Source organism: Mustela nivalis, assembly GCF_964662115.1.
Source record: "Mustela nivalis genome assembly, chromosome: 16".
NCBI lineage: Eukaryota > Metazoa > Chordata > Mammalia > Carnivora > Mustelidae > Mustela > Mustela nivalis.
In genome coordinates, this window is record NC_139035.1 from 20,827,116 (window position 1) to 20,854,627 (window position 27,512).

Below are 27,512 nucleotides of genomic sequence, written 5' to 3' on the forward strand. Positions count from 1 at the left end.
ATTAAGTCTTTAAAACAAAAAACAAAACACTACTTCAACAATAAAATAAGAAATTTAAAAAAATTCTGCTTGCAAAATACCCCTAATAATACAAAAGTGTACTATACCAAAGGAGCATTAACGATCCCTTAATTTTTTGCCTGACATTCTTTTGATATTTTCTTTATGTATTTTGGTGTTTTGATTTCATGTATAATATTCATAATTCTTGAGTGTATGAGGAGGAAGATTTTACCAAATGCTAATATTGCTGTTTTAATTGAAAAGAATCATTAAATTTTAAAAACACTATTTAATCAAAATTACCTTTAATTATAGAGGAATATATGGTCAAAGCTAGAATATGGATGGTAGAATATTTCCTATTATAAATCTGCTGAAATCTGGGAATTATTAATTAATTCTGATTGGTTAACATAATGTTTACAAAGTCATAGCCCCTGATAGGTAACAACATTTCTGTTCATTGTATCACAAAGACACTTGTCTTCTTTTTCATTGTCATAAGCTGACTCAAAAGCAAAATTATCAATATTCATTTTATCTATTATTTTAATAGAATGTATTGTTCCATGTGAGTAAATTTTTTACATAAGAGAAGTTTGCCACTTCAAGCACTAATATTGTCTTCAATAAGACTGTAAGCTTCCCAAGGACAAGGACTAAGAGTTCTTTACTATATTTGGAACATATTTCCTAGTATAAGTACTATTAGGCACAGGCACTTAAATTATACCTTTTGACTTTTACATAGTTTACTTTTCATAGCCTCATTAAAAGCGGCAGTGTTGGATGGAAGGAATCCCATATGCACACTTTGATACAGTTATTTGTTTATATGTTTTCATGCTTTTATAGACACTTAAGTTCTGTTTGGTTTACTTCTGCATCCTTGGCAACCATCATGGTGCTGGTTCAGCCACTCTCTCTAAATGTCAAATGGTTTGACCCGAACTGCTTTAGAGTTAGAATTTCTGGATGTATGTTTTCACTTTGCCAATTATTAGTGACTTTTTTGCCACTTACTTTCCTTGAGTCACAAATTCCTCATCTATAATGCTGGGAAACTAATGCAAGGTTGTTATGAGGCTTGTCTAAGGTAATTCATGTGTGTGCACATAACCCAGTGTCTGGCATAAAAAAGTCACCCAATACATGTCTCCTTTCTTCCTTTGTTTCTTTGAAGACCAGATAGTCTTTTTCCTCATTTTATAGATGAGGTAATTGAGGTATAGAAAAGCTATGTGACTTACCAAACTTTACTTTTACATTTTATTAAAAGCACCAGAATTAGACTTGTGTCTTCTGACTTTTTTACTCATGCTTATGTTATTAGATCATGCTGTCTCCTGTGTATTTATCAAAGTCCATAGATAATTATTGGATTTAGGGGCTCAAGCCCAAATGGAGAAATAGATAAGAGAATAAAATTCAGACTAAAAGACAATGAGAATTTTATTAACTTATACAACAAATGTTTCTGTGTTGTAGACTCAGTAAAAAGCACTAAGTTTGGTCCTATATGAGGTTCAAAAACCTTATTTGAAGTTGTATGTGGTAAGGTCATTGCCTTAAAGAATCTGTAACTGGTAGAAATCAAAAGACATGAATCCAAAAGATGATAATCCAATGCATTACATAGTAAGAGCCTCATGAGTGGTATAAAGTGCTAAGGGAATTCTGAGAGGCAGGAGAGATTACCTGTAGAAAGTAGCATGTTTGGAGAGGTGTAATGATCCCTCCTCTACCATAGTGGTATAGAGTTTAAGGCGACTTGAGTAGTGCTTATTCTCAGTTCTTCTGCCAGTATTACTTATTCCTTGTTTCAGGTACTGTCAGCATAGGAAAACACCTGAATTTAGATTCAAAGACAAAGCTCTTTGTAAAATCAGTTGTGCAAGTATTTCTGCTGCATTGTCCCTATTCGTAACAGCTGTTCTGGAAAGTATTGCATTTGCTTTCCACATTTAATTAGTCACTAATGACCAATGTTGTTTATAAATCAGTTCTTTGCTTATTGTTGATGATTCAGGTCAAACAAAGCAGATGGTTCCTTATGCTGGGTTCTCCAACATGCATTTATTATAAGATGGATGCATCCATTTTGATAGAACAGCCCAGAGCAAACAGTTTGCAAATGGCTAGGTTTCTAGCATGGGGATATTTCACCACAGGATTCTTTACCACAAAGTTCAGAGTCTCTTTTGAAGCAGACCTTCCTGTCTGCTTCCTTCTTATTCCATCCCTCCTCCCTTTCTCCTTCTTTTTTTTTTTTTCCTTTGCTTTTTATTTCTTGTGTTCCTACCCAAGGGGAGTATACAAAAGAAATAGAAACTATGACTTCTTCCCAGGTGAAATGGACAATAAATTTTGGGAGATAAACCTGAAACATAAAATGATATGTGGATATAGATACATATAGTGTGTGACAGCCCAGCCTGTATATTTAAGGGTGGAGAGAATTTACAGTAAATAAGTGATCTGTTTGAGGTAGGGTTTGCTGGGAAAATTTTTGGAGGCCAGTTTGCTTTTCTCTTCTGCTTGTACTAAAGAAAGTTACTCCAGGTTCTAGTCCTTTGATTCCGTATGGAGGTTCTTTATTTGCATTAACAACACAGCTAGATTTAAAAAATCATCCAATCCAAGCTGACTGATGCCCACTTTTCTGATCTCATTCCCAATGTTTAAATTATATAGTGTTCAAACTTAAAGTTGGTTTGTAATGAGTGTGGCCTTTTTATGTTCCATATATCTTTATATTGATGTGACCATAGCTTCTAGTGGGATGATAATAGTGAAGTACAAGTAATGTTAATCATAAGAGAGTTTGTTTTGATCACAACTTAACTCTATACTCCAAATTAAAACTTCCCATTGGCCAAACATTGCCAGGGAAATCCTTGGGAGTGCAAAGGAACAGAGTTAATATTTACTGAGCACAGGCTATGCCAGAGACTGTGCTACATATTTTAGACAAAACCATTCCATTGTTGGCCACAGTAACTTAGGTTATGGAAGAAGGAACTGAAGCTCATAGGGTTAAGTCTACTTTCTTAAAATCATATAACTGGTATACAATGAATCTAGGATTCAAACATAGGTCTCTCACTCCCAAATCCATACTTGTTCCATCTTACTAAAGAGCTTGCTTAATACAGGGTGGTTCACAAAGGATTCCCAGATGCTAGGAATGCAACAGAATCTCAGGCATGCCATAGCCACCAAATCCACGGCCTCATGTGGGAAGAGCTGGAGTCCAGGGCTCCTGATGCTCCAGGAACTACTATGGAAACTGAGTGAAATGTCTACAGAGGAGACTAGAACAAAGGGAAAGGCAAATGTGTAAAAGATATGGGGAATAGGGAAGGAAAAATGAAACAAGATGGGATCAGGAGGGAGACAAACCACAAGAGACTCTTAGTCTCATAAAACAAACGTGAGGGTTGCCGGTGCAGGAGGAGGGTAAAGAGAGGGTGGTGGGGTTATAGACATTGGGGAAGGTATGTGCTATGGTGAGTGCTGTGAAGTGTGTAAACCTGGTGATTCACAGACCTGTACCCTGGGGTACATATGTTATATGTTAATAAAAAATAAAGACTTTTTCAAAAAAGATATTCCTCTGTCATCAGTTTTGTGTTCAGCTGTGGTCACCACTAGAGAAGGTCCGTATTCCCCAAGTTACAGCTCAGTAGTAATACTGGTCTCTCAGCTTGCCTGCTTGTTCACAGCTACTTTAGGGAGAGTGCCAGTGCTGCTTCTATGGAGTCTAGGTGGCGTCATTCACTTTGTAGGTTCAGAACCAATGTCCCCTCTGACCATCTTAGGAACCAACCATCTGGTTCAGTTTCACTTAAGGGTTAGGTTTTCTTTTCCCTTTAGGAATCTCACTGCCTTTTTTTGGTCATCCAAGCTTGGACAAAGCCAGTTCAGTACATCCCATCAACTCTTACAACTTTAAATATTGGGAGAACTACATAGTAATCCTGGCTCCTTTTCCTGAGGAGACTTTGGACTCTATGGCAATTGCATGCATCCATTTCCAGAAACCTTCCTACTTACTTCTCAATGGTATGAGAGAGAGGGGACTTGCCCTTATCTGGTAAATCCTGGAGCCCAGTCTCTCAGTCACTCAAAAAGTGACCTCTGTTTAATCTCAGAACCAGAGTAACCAACGCATGCCCCTTTCTAAACAAGATGGCAGTACTCTCTGGGCCTGGATACTTCTTGAGCTCAACCCTAGTTTTGCATTTCCTGACTTGCCCATCCTGTTACCATCCATGAACTGGAACCAACCGGGGGACAATAAGGCAATAGCAGGATATTCAGAACCAAATATAGAGAAACAAACTGAAAGAGGGGATGCATGAAGAGGGATGGAAGTGAAGGAATGAATTTCCATTACAGAAAAGTTGATTTAAGGCAGCTGTGCTTATGCCAGGGGCAGATAGGGTAGCTGAATTTAGTGATGCTTGAGCATCAGGCCCCTCAGTTGAATGGGACTCTTCCAAGGCTCTCAGAGAGACTACAAATTTGTATCTATAATTTTACACTCTTTTATCATAAAGGGGATTCTCCACCTCCAAATTGTATGAAAGTTAGGCCCCACAAAACTGGAATCCATTACATCCCTTTAAAAAATTGTTCTTTGGGGGTGCCTGGGTGGCTCAGTGGGTTAAAGCCTCTGCCTTTGGCTTGGGTCATGATCCCAGGGTCCCGAGATTGAGCCCTGCATCGGGCTCTCTGCTTAGCAGGGAGCCTGCTTCCTCCTCTCTCTCTACCTGACTCTTTGCCTACTTGTGATCTCTATCTGTCAAATAAATAAATAAAATCTTAAAAAAACAACAAAAAAAAGATTCTTGGTAACACAGAGACCAGTCCTAGCTTGGCCAGTCAAGAATTAAGATGGCTTGATAATTAGAAACCCCTGACTGAAGCACCTGTTTATTGGAAAGAGGCAAACAGTAACTTCTGGCAGCTGACTTTATTTGGGCCAGGGATGCTAAATGATGTCAATCTCAATTATATGGTAGTGGCTGTATTGAGAAGGATTCTGAAGCCAGGTCCAGGTTCATGAGAACCAAGAATTAGTGATGGCTGCCATGGATACCTACCCAGTACTAGCCTTGATTTGGGTTTGGACTCCATACTTTCCAACTGGGAAGCTGCAGTTTTACAAATGTAGCTAGAAAATGTAAAGAGCAAAAGTATGACTTTCACTTTGGTAAATTTTCTTTCAGAAAACACAAAGCAATTCTTTTTTATTTGGCTTCATGAATTATGCAACTTTGGGACATGTGACAAAGAAAGATTCGCCATAACACTCTGAGCCTGGCTAGTAGCTCTTCACTGAATGCAGAGCTGGATGCTGCACAGAAAGTGGGCTAGACTCCAGTGCCTCTGGGCATGTTGTGCCTCTGCCATGGGTCTGATGGATCACACGAAGACCTAGTGGTCATTTTCTACATGGGCAGTGAATAGTCAAATGCTATATTCTTAGCACATTCTCAGTGTTCAAAGAAGCAACAATCACGGTTCATTAAATAGTTAATAGGTGATAGCAGATTTATACTGTGTACCTTTCCTACGTAGTGTGTGTTATGGGTTGAATTGTGCCTCCCAAAAACATATTCAGTACCTCAGATTGTGACAGTATTTGGTGATGTGGTCTTTAAAGAGGTAATTAAATTAAAATGACATCATTATGTAATCCAGTATGACTTGTGTCCTTATAAGAAAAGGAGATTGGACACAGACATACTAGAGGGAGAAGGCCATGTGAACATGAAGATGGCTTTCTACAAACCAGAAAGGGAGGCCTCCGAAGAAATGAAATCTGCTGACACTTTGATCTTTTATTTCTAGCTTCCTGAACTGTCAGAAATAAAATTTCTGTTGTTTCAGCCACCCAGTCTCTGGCAGTTTATTATCGCAGCCCTAGGAAACTAATATGGTGGATATGCAGTATTCTGTTGGAATTTTGTTCTTATCTATATCCTATGACATTTCACATATTTTCTGGTTTCTGTTTTATTCACAGTTATTGAAAAATTCTCTCCTCGTTTCTCCATTTTCCCCGTTTACCGTGTATGCTCTCAGCAGAACATTTAACAGTGGTGATTTTTTGCCAGAAACCAGTCTGTCTTGATGATATTTCTATTTAAACTGCCAGGAAGATTTATTGAGAAGCTGGTAAGAGAGGAGGACAACTCAAATTAATTTCACTGAAATGTACTGGAGGATGTAAATAACCCATGGCTTGAAAATCTGATTAACAGTCCTGTCACTCCAGAAAAATGTTGCTGGAGAAAGAATAGCAGGGAAGGCTATAAAAGTACAGGCTTATCATGAAAGAGAGTATTTTGATCTATATTTCAAACAACATGGTGGAGGTTAGTAATAGGTTTATTTCAGGAAAAAGATGATGAATTTTGGTAATTATTTGGTGTGTATCATAATCAGCTATAGAGTCATCAAGTGAAGTGCACTGTAGCCCTCAAAGGCTGGGATCACAGGAAACCACATCTTGATTAGCCGTAATTCATTAGCCAGAGTTCATCTGTAATCTTCTCTTAGGAGAAAAAAAGTGTGATAACAAAATACAAACATTTGAAAAAATAATCAAATTTCTGAAATGTACCCTGGGATTCAGTATAAATTCATACCAATCCCATGTGTCATTTACATCTATATCCAAATGTCCACTTAATATGAATTATTGTTAAGAATTAGGATAGTGAACTAATGCAAATCTTCAATCATCAAAACATAAGTTAATTTTGTTCACTGTGTAACATCTACTCAGTCAAGGATATGATCTGATTGTATTAAGAAAGTATTTTCCATAGCAAGCATAGGAACAAATGAGAATTCTTATTTGTCATCTAAGCAGAAACTCCAATGAATAAACCTCAGCCCTTAAAAATAGAGATATTGTCGTTGTTTGAGTTTCATTGGCAATAGTTCTTCATACCACTCTCCAGGTGTAAATGTTGACTTATTGGCTTCCAAAACTTTCTGATACTTTATTAAAGATAAATGAATATTTAAAAAAAAGTGTTCATATGACTGTTACCCCTGGCCCCAGACCAGAAATTGCTTGATGGGCAGCCATCAGCAGGGTGTTTTTTTGTTTTTGTTTTGTTTTGTTTTTACCATGGATGCCACAGCCCCTGGACTGAGCCTCTATCCTGTTTTGCCTGAAACACTGTAGTAGCTTCTGATAGAGGCTACTACTGGTTTCTCCCCTTGATCCTCTATAGTCTGTGCTCAACACAACAACCAGCATGAGAATTTAAAATACATCCATCATTTTGCGGTTTTCCTTAGTTCAAACCCCTCATGACTTCCTATCTGTCTCAAAGTGAAAAACAGAATACTAACAATGGCTTCCAAGGCCTGCATGATTTGACCTGTACCTCTGTCCCTTCTGTCATGGGCTTGATTCATCCCCCTATTCTGGTGCTGCTGGTCTTTGCTATTTCTCAGTCCTGCCCAGCCTGTTCCCTCCATCTGGAATCCTCTTTCATACAGTGGTTTGTATGGCTGCTTCTCTCATACCTTGGGGATTTTTGTTCAAAAAATTGCCTCTTGAGACCTTTCTTTTTTTGAAACAGCCACCCCTCCTCAGCTGTTCTTCCTCTTCCCTTTCCCTGATTCATTTTTCTTTATCACCCTTACCACCATTTGACATAGTCTCTACTTTAATTGTTTTATTATCTCTCTTCCTCTGCTAGGATGTAAACTCCACAATGGCAGGAATTTTTGTCTGTTTTGTTCACTGTTTAGAATCCTGTTTGGCCCATCAGAGAGCCAGTCAATATTAGTTTAATGAATGAATGTTTGATGGGGACTTTTCCCAGTAACTTATTTACCTATTTGCAAAAGAGCCAGCAAGAGAACTCAGAAGTAAATGAAATTCCAATAATGGATTACGGCTCTGAAAACAGAATGGAACCCAGGGAGATAGCCGAGCATTCTAATGCCATCTTGCTTTCTGTGGGATTTGACAATAACACACAAAAGCCAAAAGAGATAGACTGATCTATCCATGGTATTGTCTCTTTCTATATATTTATACTATAAAACAAACAGCTGGGCAATATCAAGATAATATTTCTTTCTTCCTTTATTTTCACTTTTTTTTGCTTGCCTAATCATATACACTATAAAAATTAATGACAGTCCCTTTAGAGATAGGGACTAGATGTTTGATAAGTAAAAATTCACAGATGCCTTTTTTGTTGTTGCTGTTGAACAGATTTTTTAAAAGATTTTACTTATTTATTTGAGAGGGAGAGAGTGGGGAGAGGGGCAGAGGGAGAGAGAGAGAGGGACACTCAAGCAGACTCCCCACTAATCATGGAGCCCAATGCAGGGATCACTCTCACCACCCTGAGATCATGCCCTGAACTGAAATCACGAATCGGCTGCATAAACCGACTGAGCCACCCAGGCACCCTGTTGAACAGATTTTTAAATGAAGATGTTTAATTAGTGAGTTTTGTCATTACATGCATATGCTGATTACAGCTGTTCCTAGGCAGTAGATTAGAATATACAGTAGATTAGAATATACTTTTTTTCTCCTCAAATCAAAACCCGACATAAAAATAGTCATTGCTCATTTGAAGATGGTGATTTCAGCATTTCACTATTTTTGACTCCCAATTATTTAGAGTTTCACCAAAGAGTACTTGTTTGTACATTTAACCAATATAAAACGGTGGGGTAGAATTTATATATGCTTTCAAAGGAGTAACCCTATTTTTAGGGTGAGGATGACTTTCATAATACTTGCTTGTTTCCAAAATATATGATTCCTCTTTCAGATAGTGATATAGAATACCAGAAATTCCTTACAGTATATATTCTTGTTTCCCCCTCCATCAGCTGTAATATCTTTCAAAGGCCTGGCTCAGGTAAGTAATATTTAAAGACATCTAGGAGAAGGGAAGGAGCAGGCAGTGAGTGTTTGTGCATTAATAACTTTTTCCCTAATACAGAGTACAATTTCTTATAAAATGTGTTTCCCTTTTTTTGCTATGGCTGCCAGGAAGCTCCAAGTCACATTTATTAATAATTATAGTAACTAAATTAGCACTTGCGGCTAGCATATTTTCTTCTTCTAGGTATTCATGGCTTTGGTGGAAGCCATAAAACATTTCCATTTTGATTATCGTGTATTGAAATTATTACATATGTCTTTGGTGGACACCTTAACGTCCTTTTGTAAAAGATATGGATTACAAAAAAAGAGAAACTTATTTCAGCCCTCATGGCTTCTTTATCCACTTTTCTCTTTCTTTCCTATCCCAATTACAGCTTGATAAAATATGACATAATAAAAAATTTAAAATTGCTTCATTTGTAGTGCATTATGATGTAGGCCTATGTAGCTAACAGTTCTGACTGTAATTAGTGACCTTTTATTAACTGGATTATTGTATTGAATTACTAAATCATGAAGACAATTGAAACAACCAAATGAAAGTTTTTGCAGTCTGGAAGGAATTACTCAACATATAAATAAAACAACGTCAGCCAGTTGCTCTGTGACTGTTATACTGTGTTCTCATGTTCATGAATCAGAAAATCAGATGCTGGGATGTGAGCTCAATGAGCTTGTTAAAGGGGCTTGTCTGTTTTGGTCAGTTTATCCCCAGTGTCAGTTGGCTGTTTTGGTTAGTTTATCCCCAGTAGAATAGGCTCAAGGCATATTTGTTGATGACTATTGATAAATGTTAATTTACTAATTTACTGATAAATATTAATAGGTGATGAGTATATAAATTATATATATGGAATTAAGTCTTGTTCAGTTGTATTTCTAGGTGGGACACGGACTGAGTGGTAAGGGTAGGGTGGAAATAGTGGAAAAGTTTCTCTCTAGACCCAGAATAGTTACCACTTTTGGTACTCTCATTCCTTTGATAGATCTAGATTTCCATTTGATATTATTTTTCTTCTGCTTGAAGGATTTCCCTTAACATTTCCTGTAGGGCAGGTTTGCTATTAATAAATTCTTTCAACTTTTGCATGCCTGAAAATGTCTTTCACCTTCAATTTTGAAAGCTATTTCACTGAGTTTAGAATTCAAAATTGACATTTTTTTTCTTTTCATACTTTAAAGATGTTGTTCCATTGTCTCTCTTTTTTTAATAGCTCATCTTATTTTTATTTTTATTTTTTTTAAATTTTGGTTTTTTTTAATTTATTTTTTATTTTCAGCGTAACAGTATTCATCATTTTTGCACCACACCCAGTGCTCCATGCAATCCGTGCCCTCTATAATACCCACCACCTGGTACCCCAACCTCCCACCCCCCCACCCCTTCAAAACCCTCAGATTGTTTTTCAGAGTCCATAGTCTCTCATGGTTCACCTCCCCTTCCAATTTCCCCCAACTCCCTTCACCTCTCTATCTCCCCATGTCCTCCATGCTATTTGTTATGCTCCACAAATAAGTGAAACTATACGATAATTGACTCTCTCTGCTTGACTTATTTCACTCAGCATAATCTCTTCCAGTCCCATCCATGTTGCTACAAAAGTTGTGTATTCATCCTTTCTGATGGAGGCATAATACTCCATAGTGTATATGGACCACATCTTCCTTATCCATTTGTCCCTTGAAGGGCATCTTGGTTCTTTCCACAGTTTGGTGACCGTAGCCATTGTTGCTATAAACATTGGGGTACAGATGGCCCTTCTTTTCATATCTTTGGGGTAAATACCCAGTAGTGCAATGGCAGGTTCTATTTTTAATTTGTTGAGGAATATCCACACTGTTCTCCAAAGAGGCTGCACCAACTTGCATTCCCACTAACAGTTTAAGAGGGTTCCCCTTTCTCCACATCCCCTCCAACACATGTTGTTTCCTGTCTTGCTAATTTTGGCCATTCAAACTGGTGTAAGGTGATATCTTAATGTGGTTTTAATTTGAATCTCCCTGATGGTTAGTGATGATGAACATTTTTTCATGTGTCTGATAGCCATTTGTATGTCTTCATTGGAGAAGTGTCTGTCCATATCTTCTGCCCATTGTCTCTTGATTTTGTTCTTCGTGACGAGAAGTTTGCTGTCATTCTTATCTTTGGTCTCTGTACTTCATGTATCTTTTTTTTTTCTGTCTTCTTTTTAAGATGTTCTCTTTATCATTGGTTTCAAGCAGTTTGATAACAACATGGCTTGCTGGAGTTCTATTCATGTTTTCCCATACTTGGAGTTTGTGATGCTTCTTGGCTCTGTCATTTTAATTTTCATCATCTTTGGAAAATTTCAACTATTATTTCTTCAAATAATTTTTCAGTCCCATACCTTTCCCTTGACTCTCTATTTACCTAGCTATAAGCTCCTTGAAATAATCTCATAGCTCACTGATGCTCTGCTCATTTTTCTGTCAGTCTTTTTCCTCTGAGTTTCATTTCGGATAATTTCTATTGCTTTACTAATAATTACTGAAGTGCTTAATCTGCTATTATTTTTCATCTCAGACATTATATTTTTATATCTCTGTAAGTTTTCACTTGAGTCCTTTTATGTCTTCCAAGTCACTGTGAAACCTCAATCATATCACTTTCCTCTAATATCTTGAACAAGTGGGATACAGTTTTAATAACTGATCTAGTGTCTTTGTCAAATTATAATTTTTTGGTTTATTTTTGTTTTTAAGATTTTTGTTTATTTATTTGACAGTCAGAGATCACAAGCAGGCAGAGAGGCAGGCAGAGAGAGAAGGAGGGAAAGCAGGCTCATTTCTGAGCAGAAGGCCTGATGTGGTGTTCGATCCCAGGACCCTGGGATCATGACCTGAGCCGAAGGCAGAGGCTTTAACCCACTGAGCCACTCAGGCACCCCAGGTTTTGTTTTTTAAATTAATTTATTTTTTATTATTTACTTTTTTATTATGTTCAGTTAGCCAACATATAGTACATCATTAGCTTTTGATGTAATCAAATTCTAATTCTATGATCCATATCATTTCGATTGATTGATTTTTCACAATAGGGTCAAATTTTCTGTTTATTTGCATGCTTGGTGTAATGGGTTGAATTGTGTTCCTCTAGAAACTCATATGTTGAAGTCTTAACCTTCAGTACTTCAGAATGAAACTTTTTTGGAGACAGGGCTAATACAGAATTGATCAAGTTAAAATGAGTTCTTTAGGAGAAGCCCTAATCCAATAACTGGTGTCCTTATCAATAAGGGAAATTTAGAAGCAGACTTATACACAGAATTAGCCATGTGACATGACACAGGGCCATCTACAAGCCAAGGAGGAAGGCCTGAGCAGATCCTTGCCTCCCATCTCTCCATTCCTTGAAGGAACTAACCCTGCCAACATCTTGATTTCAAACTACTACTCTCCAGAACTGTGAGGCAACCAATTTCTGTTAGGTCACACAGTTTGTGGCATTTTGTTATGCAACCCTCGCAAACTTAATTCCTTGGTAGATTTTTTTTTTTTTTTTGGACAGAATTTTCAAGTTTTATTTTCTATGTTTCAACATTCATAATACAAACTTTAATATGATAAAATCTGACCCCAATCAGACTGTTAATTATTTCCATTTGTAACTAGTTAAATCAGAAAAAAATTTAATTTCAAATATATGTCACCAAAAATAAATATTCACTTAATGTAGTCTTATCTGTTTTTTATCAAAAGATATTTCCTCCCCAAATAAAGATTCTAAGATAAATTCAAGATTTCTTTGAAAGAAAAAAAAAAAGGATACCTTCTAACACAGTGAGCTTATAAAACAATGCTAGGGGACTGCTAGGCATACTTACTCTAAGAGGAAAGTATGTCCACTGAAAAGGAAATTTAAAACATGACCTTAAACTTTTATGAAAAATTTTAACGGCCTTTACTGCATTTACTTTTAGCTATTCCATAAAGACCGGGAGAGAAATTAGTTTGTAATGAAACTTAAAAACATTTCTTTTTCCATAAAGCAAACTTATCATTCTTTCCCTTTGGCTCCTTCTTCCAATCCTCCTTCACTGTGCTGAAGAGCTTTTGAGTTCTTCCAGATTTTTGGGTAGGCAGGTGGTTTCTAAGCTGACTGGGCTTTCCAGTAGGTAGTTCCTGCACAGGGTTTTCCAGTCACTGGATCTCTGACTCGTCCGACTTTGAAAATGATCTCGGCCAGTTCATGTTTCACGTGCTTTGTTCGTGGAACAGGTAGAGCTTTCAGAAGCACAATATCCCCAACTGTGCACTGCTGAAGAGCATCGTGGGCAAAGTAGGTTTTTCGTTTATTAAAATACTTTAATAAATAGGGATCCAAAACAAGTCTGGTCACTCTCACTTTGGCTGTTTTTTGCATTGCTGTTCCAATCACCTCCCCCACGACCCACTTGGCGTGGACGGACGAAGGAACTACTGACATCACGTGGCTCCCGTCAGCGGGCCTAACCCTCCTCCGGATTCACCCACTGCAGCTGCAGGACGCGGGCCGCGCTCGCCAACCCGCTCCGCTTTCCCTGCGCGGGGTGCGGACGGGCGGTAGATTTTGATTAGATGTGAATTTTACCTTGTTGGGAACTAGATATTTTGTGTTTCTAGAAATATTCTTGATATTGGTCCTGGGATCCAGTTAAGTTACTTGGAAACTGTTTGATCCTTTCAGTCATGCCTTTATTGCTTGGTGGGGGCAGAGCAGTATTTTGTCTAGGGCAGATTTTGCCCCACTGCATAGGCCCGAGCCCTTTTGATCACTCAGTCCGATGCCCCTTTAATTATTACTTTTTCCACTGCAGCTGGTGGAACAGGAACGATTTCTAACTTTTTGTGAGCTCTGAGAATTGTTTTTTCTAATCCTTTTGAGTGGTTGTTTCTCAGACCATGGATAGTTTCCTCACACATGTATGTTGACTCTTCGGTAGCTGAAGGCTCAAGGGAGACCCACTGCGTATCTCTAGAGCTCTCTGTTCTCTGGTATTTTTCCTTGAAAATTCTAGCTATGTTAGCATTCCTGGATTCCCAGCTCCAGCTCTTAGCTCAGGGGAGCTGCCAGTCCCAGCTGGAAAGTCTTGTGTCTCATGTGTCTCATACCCATCAGGCTAACCTGGGCATATTCTCATGGACATGGCAAAGGGGCATTATTGGAATGAAAGCAAGTTCATTCGTCAAAGAAAATTACATGGGTGAGCCTGGAAGGACTATTTCTGTGGCCAATTTCCACAACTAGTTTTATGATCCTTATTATATATTGTCAAACTATTCTTTAGAAAGCATATACAGTATTGCCAGTGTGTGTGTGTGTGTGTATACATATATATACATATATAAATAAATACATTATATATTATATTTTATATATAATAAATATTTATTTATTTATTTATTTATTTGTGTTATCTAGCCAGCTTTGGGTTTTACATTTTTTGTTTATATGTTCAGTGCTTAGTTTTATACTTGGTTTTTCTTCTTGAGGAAATTGTTTCTGAGCCATCTATAATATTACTCTTTTCTGATTCTTGTTTCTGAATATATATAGTATAATGTCTTTTGATTATTCTCACAAATAATCATCTAGACTCCAGAAATATTGATTACTGTATTTTTTCTTTCTCAATTAACTTATATTAATGAATTAGATATAATCAGTACTTTATTTTAAATCTTTATTTTAAAGATTTATTTATTCATTTGAGAGATAGAGAGTGTGTGTGTGTGATTGGAGGCAGGGTCAGAGGGAATAAATCCCCTTAGATAGGGCTCAGTCTCAGAACCCTGAGATCATGACCTGAGCTGAAATTAAGAGTTAGGCTCAACTGACTAAGCCACCCAGGCACCCTGAGTACTAGCGTTTATTTTAATAGTACATTACCCAAAGTCAATTTACTTAGAAACGAGTGTGATTGAGAAACAATATGGAGGTTAGAATTGGACTTTGAAGTAAAGACATTTAGAACTACAAAGAGGTAAGATGATCTGGTACAGTGTGCTCTTTAGAGAAATGTACAAATAAGAGCACTGGGGGGGCACCTGGGTGGCTCAGTGGGTTAAGCCTCTGCCTTCGGCTCAGGTCATGATCTCAGGGTCCTGGGATCGAGCCCCACATCAGGCTCTCTGCTCAGCAGGGAGCCTGCTTCCCCTTCTCTCTCTGCCTGCCTCTCTGCCTACTTGTAATTTTTCTCTGTGTCAAATAAATAAATAAAATTTTTACGAAAAACAAGAACAAAAACAAAACCCTGAGGCATAGAGCAAGTTAGTTACTTGGCAAAGTGAAAAACCTATCAGTGATGGAGGGTCTGGTATATAATAGGTATCTGGTAACCATTTCTTGAGTAAATAATAAATAGGACTGGAATTCAGGTCTCCTGTGTCTGCCACTCTCAAATGTATTATTATAGAGGTATACTATTTCTAGGATCGAAAACAACCTAAACTAGAGGATAGAAACAAACAAATTCGATCAATTTAAGGAAACACAAATTTGGGGGGTTTTAAAAAACATTCTTCAATAAGATGGCTTTCTCCAAATATACAAGTAGAAGAGATTGTACCATTCTCCAGAGGTATGTAGACCAATGAGTGAAGATGGGAGGGAGGGAGAATATCGCACCCTAATGTTAGTAAGGGTGATACAGCTTCCCCAAACCTTGGGTATGTGGAGACTTGACTGAGTTAGGGGGAGATGGTCTAAGACAATGGTGCAGTTCCGGCCCAATGAATTCATCTATGTGAATAATAAATTGAATGTAAAGAAAGTATGTCAATTCCCACTGTTGAGGATATAATTATCACTAATATGGAAAATGGTCTATTTTAAACTTTATGATGCTTTTTAAACCTAGGAGATAGGCTTATCAGCAATGTCTAGTAAATTCTTGGATATAGGCTCACCAGGAATGTCTAGTAAAGCTTTTTGTAAATTATCTCTTTATCAAGTAAAGTCTTAGAATTTTTACTGAGGTCTTAGCAGTTTTTCAACATAAAGTGATGAGAAAGACATTCCTCAGTTGTTAACGACTAGTGTCCCATGGGTTGAGAAAGGTTATCGCTTGACACAGCTATCAGGTCCCGGGGACAGCGAGATGGCGTGAGGGATTGGGCAAGATGGTGGTTATGCAGGAATGAATGGTCCACCTCCCTGGGAACTGGACTAAATCTCCTGCAGCCTTATTCAGTAAGAATTTTATAGCTGACCGACTTGCAAAATCTGTTTTCCGTGGGCTGTTGGTGTTAATCATCAACAGGTATTACCAGGCAGCTGGCCCTGATAAGAGTGTTCCAGAAAGAACCAAGACACAGTAGTCCTGGGAATCTGGCAACTGCGATGATAAGAGGGATAGAAACTCATTTATGGATGTGATGTGCATTCTTTAGTCCACAACAATTAAGGTTGACAGGATTTATGTATAAAGTTTATAAAGTCATGAAGAAGTACACACAATGGTGCGCTGTCCAAGGGAAGGGGTTCCTTGGTTTTCTTCCCACCTGAAGACTTCGAATTTTTATTTCCTCTTCCTGGAAAGCGCATGCTGGCTTCAGGTCTTAGTTAAATGTTACCTCCCCTGAGAGGCCTTTCTTGGTGACTCAGTCTAAACTACTTTCCCTATACCCACTTCACTCTCTCTCACTCATCCTGTGTGATTTCCTTCATAGCATTCATCATCATCTGTAGCTAAGTGTTTGCTTATTGCCTGTGTTCCAAGCTGGCAGGAAGCACCCCCCAGAGAAGAAATGTCACCAACCTCGCTCACTGTGGTATTCCAGAACTCAATAAATGCTTGTTGAATGACTGAATGGAGTAAACGTGGCTGATTTGGTGAACCATAGAATCGAGTCAGAAGTACAGGAGACATCTTGACACTAAAAGTGAGTTTTTCAAGTTCATTAGAGGTATTCTAAAAAAAATCTACAGGCTTTCTTCCTTGATAGCATTACTTGGTTCACAACGGCATAATGTATTTGTGAGTGATCTATTACAGTTTATTAAGAGGCAGTAAGGATTGTGGGTTGCAGCTGTCAATGTCTTTTATAAAATAACTTGTTTTTTCCTGTTATAAGGCAGAATGCTGCACAAGGTTGTTGCCGGTCTGATCCAGAATAGTGTTTTGTTTTGGTCTGTTTTCTGCATCACATTTTCATTGTAGACCTCAGAACAAGGGCATGTCTCTCAGATAGAGACGGGGTAAGGCAGGGAGATACTTTGGGATATGAATTGCAGGCATTTCTCTTAGATCAGGGAATCTACCCCGTCGTGGGGACACCTTGGGACTCTGATTATATAAAAGTAGCATTTATTTGACATCAGAAACTATAGAGAAAAAGAAGGAGAGGGAAGAAGTAGAGAAGGAGAGGGCAAAGAGGGGGGCAGGGTGAGGGAGAAGGAAGCTGGCAGTGATTTTGGAAGGATTTATTTCACCTGAACATACAACTTTTATTATTATTCTTTTTAAAGGTTTAATTAATTCCTTTATTTGAGAGAGAAAGAGAGTGTAAATGGGGGGAAGAACAGAGGAAAAGGGACAAGCAGACTCTGCACTGAGCGTGGAGCCCGATGTGGGTCTTGATCTCATGACCCTGAGATCAAGACCTGAGCCTAAACCAACTGAACCACCCAAGGGCCCCCACCTAAACACACTCCTTATACAAAACCAAAAATAGATGCCATGTAGGCTGAGGTTTCAGTCTGAGCGAGGAATTGTGGAAATTTAGCAAGTGTTGGCTGCTAGAACCACACACTGCCCAAGGTTGCATCCTGGCTCTACCTCTTATCACCTTCTGAGCCTCTGTTTCATCACCTGTAAAATGGGGATAGTAATAGGAGCTGCCTCCTGATTTTGTTCTGAATGTTAAATGAGCTAATACATTTGAAGCGCTGAGGCTAGGCTGGGGCCAGTCACATAAATGTTAATTTGGGGATTTTAGAGTGAGGTAGCCAGGGGTATATAAGGGTATATAAATATATAACTTATAAGTATATATGTATATAATGGGTATATAACTGGAGGTGGAGGAGTTCAGTGTTCCATGCCTCAGAAAAAGGTATTAGGGAAGAGAGTTAAGGAGAAGGCAGAATAGAACTAGTCTTAGTGGTTCATGAAGCCCAAGAGAGGCCAACAGAAGAGGCGACGAAAGATCCAATTTCAGACTGTGGAACTGCAGCCTTGGGTTCAGAGGGTTGGGAAGCCTGTGGGCAGGAGGTTCTCATGGACCCAGGAGAGCCACACGGACCTGAGTCCTGGGAAGGAGGATTGTAGAGTGCCTCTTTGGCCATGCACAGTGGTTTATGAGAGCTTATCTAAAGAGTTTTTCCTCTCAAGCAAGTCTGTGCTTCTCTGTTTAGGAGACCATGTTGGAACTTGAAACTTGAGGAGTTAACAGCCCCAACCCATGAGATCAGATAGGCATCGGACACTTGGATGCAGATAAAACACACCTTCTGGCAGTATGTAGATTATTTGCCTCAAGGCAAAATGAATTTGTGAGCAGCTTTATAAATTACAGGGCAGGAAACTCTTTAGAAGTTTTCTAATGGACACGGAGTCCTAAATTACTACTATAGTAATCATAATTGCTCTTTTCAGAGGTCTTAATGTCATTGGTACTGTTTTTACTTAGCAAGCTGGGTTATGGTTTCGTTTTACTGAATTCAAAGCAGGTCAGGTGTAATGCTGCCCTCAGTTTCCTAATCCTGTCTTCCCCATAAAGTCTAAATTTCTTAACTGTAAATTTTCTTCCCCCAGAGGCTTTTAGGGCCTCTGGGGAAGCAAGGCTGTGCTATTATAGAGATGGCTTGTAAGTGGGTAAGCAAAGAGCTTCTCAGCAGACATTCGAGTTGGGTTTTAAGAAAGGAAAGCATGTATTGTATTCTACCTGGATACTTGACACCAAAGCATACCAGGAACTTTATACATCTCTCAGTTTTCCTCTCACAAGAACACTACATAATGGGGAATTGTTCTCATTTTATAGAAGAAACTGGAGGCCGCAGATACTAAGTGATCCTTAGTTAGTATCACTTAGTAAGTATAAGAACAAGGTGATACTTGTTCTTCCTTCTATACCATCTTCCTTTAAATATTACTCTAACCAATGGTATGATGAGAAGGGCGGGTGAAGATTTATGGGGGGAGAGGAAGAAAGGGGAGTCCTAGAAACAGCATCTGGCATCAAAGCAACAACTTGATAAAATAAAGAGAAGTAGTAAAGTCTTCCATTCACAAATCCAAGTGAGCTCTTATGTTCTAGACACCATATAAAAGTTAGTTGACTTGTGAGTTAGGTACTAGTTGGGGAATGTTGACTATCTGGCTGGAGGATGACCCGTGAAAGAATGGAAGATTGCAGGGCACCTGGGTGGCTCAGTTGGTTAGGCAGGTGCCTTTGACTCAGGTCATGATCCTAGGGTCTTGGGATTGGGTCCTGCATCGGGCTCTCTGCTCGGCGGGGAGCCTGCTTCTCCCTCTCCCTCTGCCTGCCGCTTTGCCCACTTGTGCTCTCTCTATATCTCTCTTTAAAATAAATAAGTAAATATAATCTTAAAAAAAAAAAAAAAAGAATGGGAGATTGTTTGGGTAACTCTGGCCTAGAAAGCTAGGTAAGAGGTTAACTTTGAGGGCCTCAGGAGCACCTAGAACTCTAGCTGTGTATGTTGCTTTTGTGATTGATTTGGTCTCCTCTTGCTTTTCTGATCAAAGGCAACCAGGAGACACATGAGCTTTTCTGGGGTAGTTTCAGGGAATTAGAACCTTCTACACTCAAACTGAGGTTTACCTGGAGAGGTAGGTGAATCACTTGGAGATAGTGAAGTTTGTACTTCTCTCTGTCTCTTTTTAAATATTTGGGTGTTAGGACCAATGAATGAGTCAATCATTACGTTTCCTGATAGAAGAATGAGTGGTTTTCAAATGTGTTTTTCCAAGTAAGCAATTAAAGAATGGTTGCGGTGACTTAAGTTACTTTGTCGTTAGCACCGCTGATGTCCCTTCTAGCTGTCCAACATTCGCCAGGATGATCAATATTCTTCAGTGCTTCTCTTGAACCCACCATTCTCTCCTCTCAAGTTTCTTATAGTCCTCATCACTCCTTAGCAAAATTATCTGTTTTACACACTTATATCCATCACTTGATTGTTAGTCCTGGATGGCAAGGGGAGTTTAGTCATCCCTGCCCCAGCTCAGTGCTGGGAACATAGTAGGTGCTTAATAAGTCTTTATTGAGTTAATTTAAAAAAATTTTTTTTAACTCTCAGAGGCAGTGTATTAATAATAGTGAGCAGTACAGGACAGTCTAAGGTTCCACTATATCTAAGTCTGCGTTAAGTCCAAAGCAGCAAAATCTGTACTTGGTCACATCAGGCAGATGCTAATTACTACCTGCTGCCCCTTGGCCCTTCTAGATAGTCCTCAGATGTGAAAATGCATTTGTAGCTTATCACTTGATCGGTACTAGTACGCTGATACGGTAGAACTGTTGTTACTTTTGGTGGAATTTTCCATTTCATGAAAAGAGCCTTGGAGAGGTTATTTTCACTACTAGGCTTCTCCCACCAGGAACTGGAGCGTGTTTTGAACTACATGTACCCACAACTTTGTAAACCAGTGAACTGGATAAATGCACAAAGTCCTTTGATGTTGCCTCTAGGAAAATAATCTTCCTCAAAGTTCAAACTTGATTTTTTGTTTGTTTGGTGTTTTGTTTAGTTTTATTTTGTTTTGGTTTCAAAAATCTTATTTAAGGGAGTTAGCTAGATTTATCCTCTTATTATGACCAGACATTTTGCTTCCAGTTTCTGGCCACCAATCTTTCAGAAATTCACTGCCACAGGCCTCAAGTGTGTCTCATTTTTTAAAGTGGTAATTGAAGAGACTCCTCTTTTTCTCTGTGGAAATTTCAGACGTCCTAGAGATTGAGGGTCAGCAGCATCTCAGTAAAGAGGATGAATATCAGAGTGAAAGTCTGAATTATTCTTTTTTTAAAAATTTATTTATTTTTTTATTTGACAAACAAAGATCACAATTAGGCAGAGAGGCAGGCAGAGAGAGAGGAGGAAACAGACTCCCTGCTGAGCAGAGAGCCTGATGTGGGGCTTGATCCCAGGACCCTGAGATCATGACCTGAGCCGAAGGCAGAGGCTTAACCCACTGAACCACCCAGGCGCCCCTGAAAGCCCAAATTATTCTTGATATAAAAATGGTTTTGCTATCATGCTGACCTGACTTTTTGAACCCCTAAGTCCAAATTGATCATGTTCATAGAACAGAAGCCACCTAGGTAATTTCTCATCAGAATAGATCCCTACATAGTTCCCCTGGAAGTGACACGAAGAAAATCTAGCATTTTCAATTTCTCCCTTGAGAAGAGTCAGGAGCCTTGATGACTAGGTATTTCAGGTGGTAATTTTGTTCTTTTTTGTTCACTTAAACCATGTACTTAAACAGTTAATAAACAATAAGCATTTGCTCTGGTAAAGCCCTGTACTAGAAGGAAGAGACAAATACTTGGATGGTCTTCTTACATAACTACTTACAATCTAGTTGAGGAGAAGGGACATTTGAAATAGTACAGTGTCACAAGCACTGATAAGGGACATATGTGACAAGTAAGTATATAAATGTCAGATTTTAAGGCAAGTTGTGCCTTGACGGAAGTGTAGGAGAAAGGGCAAGACAAGAAGGATATTTCCGTGTGACCTCTGGTGAGGAAACAGAGCAATGTGACTATTTAGAAAGGTGGTCAGTTTGCCTGATTTATATAAAACAAAGGTCCTATCCAAAGATGTACTCTGAATTTTAACCCATCAGCTCAGGGCCTTCACACATGTAGTTACCTCTACTTTTGCACCATGACCTTACCTATTCCCTAACTTTCCATATAACCAACCCTTGCTCAGTTTCACATTCCATCTTAGACTTCCTCTCTCTCACCAGTGGTCTTCTAACCACTTACACTAAGTGGTTTTCTTGAACTCTTAACCAACATGAACTTCTTTTAAATTTCAAATATCCTTTCTCCTCAATTGGATTTCCATTATGGTAGGCCATACGTCTTCAGAGCCCGAAATATGTCTCTGTATTGGAATTGGCTGTTTCCTCTGTTCCTGCAAAGACTCTAAAACAGCCTGAAGATGGGACCAACTATGTCTTCTTGACTTTTTGTTTTGTTTCGTTTTGGTTTGGTTTGCTTTTAGACTAAGGGCAGCATCTGACACCTACTGAGCTCAATAACTTGCTGTTGAGTGAATTAAGCAATGAACGAAATAGTGGAACAGACTTGGACCGAAGGTGTGAATATCACTAGAATAAAGAGAGTGGAGGGCCTCTGCCTCTCTGGAAACTGTGGCAAAAATTTTAGGGGTCAGGAATTAGGGAAGCATGGGATGGAAGAACGGAGAGAGAAATGATTAGAGGGTGAGAAGGCGAGGAAAAGGAAAAAGGAAGGCTACACCTAGTTCTAGTCATTAAACTTCTTAACAGTTTTATTGAAACAACAGCTGATTTTATAATTGTTATTTGGATGCTGATTTTGAATTAAGTTGTTTTTAATGTCTAATACTCAAAGCTTATTTGTACCGTGCTAATTCTTGTAGTAGAATTCCCTTCCCGTTCTTCCTTTCACCCATGGATTCTCCTTCACTGGTTAACGCATTTAATGAATATTTGAGGACCTATTCTATGCGAAGTTTATAAAAACGTTAGTAACTGTATAAGTCTTGTAAAACATCCCATCAGTTTTCCTAACTGGACATAAGGATATTTGACAGGAAGTCTTAACTATTGTGAATAGTTTAGCAATGATAATTTGAGGAAGGCCCTTTAAATTTTTTATACTAGGTTACAGGGTGATTAAAAAATAAATCTTGGTCAGCTTCTTCCCTACTCCTACCTTCTTTACCTATTACCAGGAAGTAAATGGCTGAGAATACAGAGTACCAAAGGTTGCTTTCACATTGTGCTAAACTCTAATGATTTCTTTAAAAAGATTTTATTTATTTGAAAGCGAGAGAGAGAGAGAGCGAGAGAGAGAGAGAGCGTGAGTAGGGGAGGGGCAGAGGGAGAAGGAGAAGCAGACTTCCTGCTGAGCAGGGAGCCCAAAGTGGGGCTTAATCCCAAGACCCTAGGATCATGACCTGAGCGCAAGGTAGATGCTTAACCCAAGGCAGATGCTTATCCGACTGAGCCACCCAGATGCACCATAATCTCTAACAGTTTTTAAACAGGAAGAGGAAAGGCAAGGTGAAAAAGGAAGTTTCTTCTCCCTCATCATTTTCTAGTTCCACATTAGAAACAAACAAAGGGTGTTACTCTTACATTTAAGCCATTTCAGGTGCTCCCCTTAGCATTAAGCAGTGCTCAGTGAGTATGTGGGGGTGCGCGAAAGCCAGCTGTGGTCTGCTGCCTCCTGTGTTCCCTGGAGGCAAAACATCCATACCCAAATACGCAGCTTGGGTGACGTCAGAGTTGGCTTTTTCTTATGTTCCCTGCTACACCTCAGTAACGCATGCTACCTGATGCAACAGGAACCACGTTGTTCTAGTAACGGTGGTATTATCTGGGACTCAGGAAGTTGCTAGGAAATCCAATTAGTGACCGCTGGAAGACTGCCAGTGTTTCAGATTATGGACAAATCAAGTTTGCATAATAATGGGAAGTCTTAGCTGTTGTAAATAGTTTAGCAATGGTAATTTGTTTATGCCATAATTCAGCATAGTGGGTTACCAGTGAAGTAGGAGTACACTGATGGAAAGACAGTTTGGGAGAGATGTTTCAAATGACTCTGACATGCTTAACATACTTCCAGTGGTCATTCCTGATCTGGCCCGGGAGCTCGCTCGCTCTCATTCTCTTCTGGCACATTCTGCTATCACTAGGTCTCAGATAAACAATGTCTCCTGAGACGTCTTCCTGACTCTCTGTTGTTCTGCTTACATCTGTTGTAATTTTTTTTTTTGAGTGTCAATATCTTTATTGTGTTTCAATACTTGAACAAATTGGTGAGATAATGATATTAGGATTTTATATTCTTTGGAGATCTCAAGTCTTCCCATCATTGATGAAAGTATTCATTTCAGTATTTGCTCTACTGTCATTCTAATTGCATTGCATTGTTCTCTCCAGACTCCCCCCTTCCTCCCTTCCTTTCATTCTCCTAGCTTCTTTTTTCATAAGCCAATAAAGCATAAATACACTATCTTTTTAGATATAATATGAACCTACATTAATCTAGTTTTTTTCTTTTCTCTTTTTGGAACTTACCATCTAATGGCCAGCTAAAATGGCCTCTTTATATTCTCATCCTATTTGACTATTTGGAGGGAGTGCCCTGGTCTAAAAGCTGGCCTTGCTATCTAATCTGCTTTCCTGGTTCTTTTATTATCTCGGACAACACTTTTTGTTTTATTTATTTCCTTCATTGCCCCTCTTCTTTTGTCCACCCTTTGAATGCTTGATCGGCTAGCATTGTTTGTGGCTGTAAATATAGAAAGACTTATAATAGTGCTTAATAGATTGGGATTTATTGACATTAAGCTGACAAGAAGTCCTGTTGCAGTTCTTTTCCACCCAACAAGGACATGCCTTAATTTATTAACCCCTTCCCCCCCCATATATGTAAAGAAGCACCCACAGAATACAAACACGCAGATTATTGAATTATAAAATGAACACCTGTGTAATCATCATCCAAGTCAAGAAATAAAGTATTGTCGATATCCCCCGGACACATCCACTGTTGCCCATTCTAATCCCTACATCCTTTCTCAATCCCTCATCCTTTCTCAGTTGATTTTGTGGTATAAACATAGCTGGAGAAACACTACTTAAAATAGTAAGTTTGTGTGTCGTACAGAGGCACGATTCATTTTGTCACCATCTAGCCTCTGCGGTTTGGTTTCACAGGGACTGCAGTTTCATTTTTTGCCATGCAGTAAGCTTTGGGTAAGTGGGTAAAATACGTCCTCATTAAAGTCGGGAGCAGGAGAAACCCATTTTTGTAGAATGAGACTTTCCATTTTGGATGCTCTAGGTACTGGGATCTCTTAGTTGTTTAGTGTTGGCAGACTCAAAATAGGCAGGATAGTTTTCTTCCTCCCTCTCCTTCCTTTCCTGGAGCCTGGTATATAAAAAGTTGGTATGGAGAGAGCGAAAGATGCTCTTTCAGCATAACTGTGTGTGAACATGGGTCTGAACACTGGGAGAGATTAATACTCTCCCAAATTTTATGGTAATTGCTTCCTTATGTTTCCCCAAGTTTCTACTGCCTCTGTATTATTTGAACTGTACTAACTGTATTGGGTATACTAACTATAGTTGAGTTTTGTCCATTTCTGACCCTTTTATATATAGATGTGAAAATGCGTTTTGTGAGTTTAGTTTCTTTTGTTCAACATTTATTTGTAAAAGTCACCCATATTATGTATTGTATTCATTGCTATATGAATTTGATTACATGAATATACCAAAATTTGTGAATCTGTTCTACTTTGGATGAACATTTGGATAGTTTCCAGTTTGGGGATATTATGAATAACGCTGATAGGAACATTCTCATCTGTCTCCTGAGGTACTTGTACATGTATTTCTGTGAATATGTACAGAGGAGTGGAATTGTTGGGCTTCGTGTTTTTATTTGGAAGAGAAGTCCTCAGGAGGAACACACCCAACATGACCCATAGAATCACATCCCAAAACTGATTCCATCTTAGAGCAGGAGAGCAAAAGTGAGGTTGACTTGCGTGTATGGAGGGGGTTTCAGTTGTCTGGCTCATTTGGCTGTTGAGAGAAGTATCTGGTCAGAGAGTGAGGTCGTGGGAGGGGGAGAGGGTTCAGTTAGACGCTAGGGGAGAAACTCTACCTCTTGGGGATACAAGGTATGGGAAGAAAGGTTTGGGCTTGGCTCTATTTGGAGATCTCTTAGTTGTTTACCCATGACTAAATAGCATCAGTGTAATTTAGAATCAGAAATTTGGGCAGATGGTCATGGAAAACTTCTCTCTCTGAGAAGGTGACATTTGAAGAGAAACCTAAATCTTGAGAGTCAGACACTTTGGGGAAGAACATTCCAGTGAGGGAAGACCATGTACAAGTGGGGACACATTTGGAGACATTAAGAAACCACAAGATGATGGGGAAGGCTGGAGTGCAGTGGGTAGGAGGGAAGTGGGAGATAAAAGATGGGGAATGCAGATTGGAGGCAGGGCTCGTTAGGGCCAGTGGCTCATGGTCGGGAGTCAGTGGACCTCAATATAATGGAAGAAATATTAAGTAGTAAACAGATTTGGTTCATGTTTGAAAGGGATTACTTGGACTGGTTTGTGGTTGTAGCAAGAGTGGCAGCAGGGAGACTGGTGGAGGCTGTGCCTCTGGGGGAGATGACATTGGCTGAATCATAGTAGAGAGATGATGGGACTGAATGTAAGAAGAGAAGTTGACTATGTTATTGTGGCTTGAACAATCCAGTGGACGGCAGTATCACTAGAGACAGGAAGAGCAAGGGTAGGAATAATTTGGGGTGAAGGGAAGAGAAGGCAGCTATGGGAAAAAAGTTCTGGTGTGTCCATGTCAAGTTTGAGAAGCCTATTAGATATTTCAAGGAAGCATTCAGATACATGAATTTGGAACTGAGAAGAGTGTTCTTTATAGACTATGAACAAATCTGTGTATCTCTGGGCCCTGTCACATGGCCTAGCACATGGTAAGTACTCAGTACCTATTTGATGAATGAATTTATTCAACAAATATTTATTAAGGTCCTTTTTTTTTAGATGATTTTTTTTAACTTTTATTTTAAATTCAATTTAAGTAACATATACTCTATTATTAGTTTCAGGGGTAGAATTCAGTGATTCATCAGTTGCATAATAACACTCAGTGCTCCTTATATCAGGTGCCCACCTTAATGCCCATCACCCAGTTTCCTCATCCTCCATCCACCTCCCTCCAGCAGCCCTCAGTTTGTTTCCTAGAGTTTGGAGTCTCTGACGGTGCTGGAACACTGAGTAATATAAAATAAAATAAAATAAAATAAAATAAAATAAAATAAAATAAAGAGTCTCTTATGGTTTGCCTCCCTCTGTTTTTATCTTATTTTAATTTTGCTTCTCTGGAGGTCTTACTCCATGCCAAGCACTCTTCTAGGAGCTGGGGATATAGCTAGGAGCAAAACAGGCAAAAATTCCTGTTTTCCTAGAATTTAAAATATAAGCATACATGTATGAATGAATTGTGTACCCCAAACTAGATATTTAATAAAGGATTTCTCACTTTATTTTTTCTTCTAGGTCTTTGAAAATCTTTGAAAATATTAATTAAAGATGGAACTCTCCAGTGGGATTAATTATAAGAATAGTGTCTAATGAGACCTGATTACAATAACCCAATTTTCTTTTTTTTTTTGTATTTGATTTTCATTATATTTATGTATAGTCCGAGACCTTTGTATCATTTGGTGGTACAGTAATTTTGGTAGATGGGTGTTGTTTACAGGTGCTTTGAAGTTGATTTCTAATTTTCTCTTGAAAAATGTTATTTACAAGCGCACTGTTTTCTAGCAG

At 38.7% G+C, this 27,512-nt stretch overlaps 1 long non-coding RNA gene and 1 pseudogene across 3 annotated transcripts in view; one reads left to right on the top strand and one right to left on the bottom strand.

Moving 5' to 3' along the window:
- Positions 1-12,460: 12,460 nt before the first annotated feature.
- On the bottom strand, positions 12,461-13,505 carry LOC309849699 (small ribosomal subunit protein uS17m pseudogene; annotated as a pseudogene). Its single transcript has one exon. The product of its transcript is annotated as a small ribosomal subunit protein uS17m pseudogene (transcript).
- A 2,781-nt stretch (positions 13,506-16,286) lies between these two features.
- Positions 16,287-27,512, top strand: part of LOC309849913 — a 34,509-nt gene continuing 23,283 nt past the window's right edge. Inside the window, exons 1-2 of one of the 2 annotated variants that reach the window (XR_014303983.1) lie at positions 16,287-16,408; positions 16,619-16,831. This is a non-coding gene — a long non-coding RNA (uncharacterized lncRNA). Of the gene's footprint in view, positions 16,409-16,524; positions 16,832-27,512 lie in introns of those variants that run through there. The other variant, XR_014303984.1, reaches the window with a different exon arrangement.